Raw genomic sequence first — 4266 nt, 5'->3', positions numbered from 1 at the left:
TCATAAAACTTTGCCAAAGCATAGAACTCTTTAGAAGATATTTATATATGGCCAGACGTATGCGAGAAACATTTTGGATAGACAAGAGCTCTTAGATTTTGGCCAGCGTCTCGTATCTTTCTAAGTGCGCGACGCTCGACGATTTTTAATTTATTTAAAAATTGTACAACAACTCCAATGCATATTACTCTTTGGAAAATGTTTTAGCATGCTCTGAATTATACGAGAACTCTTTTAGGATCGCTACATCTCTGAAATTTCCGGCAGCGTCTCAAATCGTATTCTTGTTACATGTTTCCGCTAAACTTAATTTATCTGTAATTATTTTTTTTGCGTTTCTGGGGTGGAACTCTTTATAGAACTCTTGTAGAACTATGAATCTTTCAAATTGTGATATCATATTGCCGCGGAACTTGTTTAGGACAAACTGAGACGCAGCGTGAACCTGGCGTCTCAGTTTGTCCGGACCCAATTTTTCTGCTTTAATGAACAGAACTATTTGTTTAACTTATCAGGAACTCTAGAACTATTAAAAAAGAAGCCAGAACTCTAAATAATTTGTGAGTTTCCATGAAATGAGACGCCAGCTTCACACACACAAAGATATGGCCAGATTTGGATATTTTTGTCTATTTATATGTCTAACACCTTTAACTATTTTTCTCAAAAAATACTGAAAATTTCGAAGTAATTCTATTATATATAGTTGGCGCTCCACTAGATCTTTTCCAACTTATATCGATTTGTCAATTCTGATCACGTTGGCATGATTTATGAGTCAAAATAGAATTTTACAGGGAACCAGCGAAAAGTGGTGTTATTTTTCAAAATTCAAGGTCGATGCTTGGTGTGCACTTAGTGCTTATGGTGCCCCTGCTTTTAGGCTAATCAGAAGTGTGTATCTAAGTCTAATTATTGATTTTTACCTGTATATAGATGTTCTATGTAAATTTAAATTTGTTTTGAAAAATTACAATTAAATTTGGAAAAATTATGGTCGAATGGTCTTCTACTTTTGGAAATCTTGGTGTAGAGATGAAAATTTGTATAAAAATGTATCTAATTATATTATTTTTACCCTATTTAAAGTTTTTACACACTTTAGCAATTTTTGGCAAAATTTGGAAAAAATCCGTATAATATATGGTCGATTGGTCTTTAGTTAGTAGTACTCTCACTAATGAGAGTAAAATTTGTTTAAAAATACTTTTAATTTTGTCTAAATAGAGTGTAACAAGTCTAGCACAAGGGAATTCTAACCCCACCTATCACTGGTTGTAATTAGGTAATTACTGGTCTTAATGACCTGTACCTTCGTATACAAGTCTGTTTTGATATATCCTTAACGTGTACCAAATAGCTTTGCTCTATGTGTTACGGTTCAAAAGTTGGTTTTTGAAAGCTATGTTAGAGATACTTGTCGTAATGACTCTAAATTTGACACCTTTTATTTTCTTAAAAATCGTATAATTATCAAAATCGAGTGATTCCTTCTGGATCTGATTTTAATTTATGTGAGGAATCTGTGGTTTTTATTTCCAGTTTCCCGGATTAATGGGTGAAAATCTATCTAAAATAATCTATTATCAATTTTTGTCGTTCCTTGACTCAAATCTGATTTTTGTACAGTCGATATCTTTTAAACGGCTTAACCGAATGTAAATCTGATTATAGAGTTGGTTTTCTTAGGTAATTATCTTATATCATGCACGATTTCATTGAGCTAGGAAGCTCCTGTATAAATTTTCTCTTATCACTACTTGTGATTTTTCTAAGTCCAAAATATGAGCCCTTTTTTTGTGTAAAATCGTTAATTATCGACCGATTTTGATAAACCTAATCGAATTCTCTTTGTAATTAATGCGCGATCTTGTGTATCTAATCTCATTAATCCAGGATTACCGGAAGTTGCAATTTTACAGAGAAATAGATTTTGACTTTGATGAATTTTTTTCTCAGTCACCAGGATAACCCAGGTTAACGCGCTTTGGTATTCAAGTATGTTAGCAGTGTATCTCTACTAATATTATTTTTAATCGAGGCTACTACTCTTAATCACAAAGTTTACTTTGAACCTTTATACTTGAAAATGTTAGTCGAACTGTCTCCGTTAACAGTGCCTTTTATTTAATTACTCGGCTAATTATTGACCGATTTTAATTCTTCTTCGACGAGCAAGTCCGTATTCAAGTCTATTAATTGTAATAAAATTGTCGGCTTTCCCGACTGAACTGTTTAGAAACTTTCCAAAATAATCTGTGTCAATTTTTATCTATCAGCACTTGGCACTTTTATAATGCTTATATTTCGGCTTATAATTATCAGAATTATAATTATTAGAATTGCGGCTTATAATTATTAGAATTGAGCGTGCGATGGCTCGTTAGAAGCGGAATTGTCAAATCTACTCGTACTAATGAGATGGAGACTCGGAATCACTCGGAGAAGCCCTAGTACGGAACATAAGCCTATGTGTCACTCGCATGTCTAAACAATGGGAAATCTTTGTCCCGGCACAATGAAATTTTACAGGCGATGACAGATAGCTTTCTTGAGCGTGTTCCTACCTTATATTCTCTCCGGAACCACGCTCGTTTGTGCGGAAGGTCGCCGATGATCTCTCTATCGGCAGTGATAGTTTCAGGTTAGGTCGCCAGATGCAGGAGACGTCGACGAAGGTGCCGATCGTCCGGATCGTCCGCGTCGAAGATCTCCGAGTTAATTTAGCCTTGTTAATCACAAATTTCTTCGCGATTCGCACTCACGCCCACGCGCCCGTCCGCTTTGTCGACCCGCTCTCTCTCGCGCGCGCTTTCTTCGGAACGATGACTTTGTACCGCCGTCGCGGTCTGTTCTCGAGAACACCGAATATCCTAGACGACGATGATCACGTCCCGGGCGTATCCCACGTCCGTGCACTAACACGAGATTCTTATTTCGCGAGCTTTTACGAATTGCTACTGCGGAACGAAACAATGGCGACGCGTCACTCTCTCTCCTCCTTCCACTTTCTTTATACGACGACACTGTTGTATTTTACGACTCTCCCCGGTAATTAATTATTATCAAATTTACTTTTAAGTAGAACAATACAGGCGCACGCTACGCGCGCGCTATTTAGCTAATTGTTATTAGATGAAAAAATCATAGTTCATTGAATAAACGAATAAACAACATTGCTTGATGTACTATGTCTATATTGTAAATATTATAAACATTATACATATATACACATACACACATACATAATTATTAACAAATTTAATAAAATGAAATTACAGTTATTAAATAATTTATTAACTTTAATTTAAATTATTATAACTATAAGAATTATAACTTAATTAAATTATAACTTATTATAATAATTATTACAATTAGTAATGTAAAATAATTTAATCTATTTTCTTTTTTTCTGGTTCTAAAAAAGAGAAAAAATATTTAATTATGTATATCATTTTTTGGATAAATAATGAAAAGATATTAAATATATAGGATGTCTGAAACTTTCTTTGCTATAACATGTGTAAAGATAGAACAGATTAAACTAACAAAGGACATTCAGCAACGCATAAATAAAAAAAAACTGAAACTTTGCAGAATTATAGAGCAGAATTATAGAGTAGGTAAACGTAATGACTAAATAATTTTTCGTTGGTGCCCGAAATCGGGTTTTAGGGGAAAAACAAACTCTTGAAAGAAAACCGGTAAAAGATTTATAAGTGAATATTATCTAAACAATTCCCTAACAGCACATGATATCATACGAATCATTCTACACTCATACTAAAAGTATTATGGCTATACGTACTATTGCTAATATACAAGAGAATATTCATACAACATCTTGATGGAATATCATTGCTTTTATATTCTCAAGCTCATACTCAGAACATACTCAGAACATAAAAATTAAGTGGATCGCAGCCAATGTATATTTTACAGAACATACTCAGGTTAAGCGCCATCTACACGTATTTCGCTTCCCATTCCCAGCAATCTCTGTCTGCCCTTTCTTTTTCCGCTCGTATCTAAAGTGTCGGGCAGCGTTAATTCATACATATTTTCGACAAAGAGAATTATCATATATATCAGTAGGTATAGTAAGCGGGTTCTAACCCTAGGTCCGCCGAGGGAGGATGAGGGACGGGGAGGGGGGGTACCGCGGGCGGGGGGTATGACATCACGGGGGTATGGCGTCACCGCGGGGGGGGTATGACGTCACCGCGGAGGGAAGGGGGTATCAGCAGTCGGTAATTGGGGGGGGGG

At 35.4% G+C, this 4266-nt stretch overlaps 1 protein-coding gene across 1 annotated transcript in view; it reads right to left on the bottom strand.

Moving 5' to 3' along the window:
- The window catches only part of LOC116840877, an 18838-nt gene extending 15854 nt beyond the window's left edge, over nt 1–2984 (bottom strand). Inside the window, exon 1 of the mRNA XM_032808193.1 lies at nt 2568–2984. The gene's annotated coding sequence lies outside the window, so the exon portion shown is untranslated. The remainder of the gene's footprint in view (nt 1–2567) is intronic.
- Between the last annotated feature and the right edge of the window lie 1282 nt (nt 2985–4266).

Source organism: Odontomachus brunneus, unplaced genomic scaffold (assembly GCF_010583005.1).
Source record: "Odontomachus brunneus isolate Ranch 3 - 2012 unplaced genomic scaffold, Obru_v1 Obru_scaffold_012, whole genome shotgun sequence".
Classification (NCBI taxonomy): domain Eukaryota; kingdom Metazoa; phylum Arthropoda; class Insecta; order Hymenoptera; family Formicidae; genus Odontomachus; species Odontomachus brunneus.
Note: the sequence above shows the minus strand (reverse complement) of the source record. Positions and strands in the feature narration are given on the sequence as shown.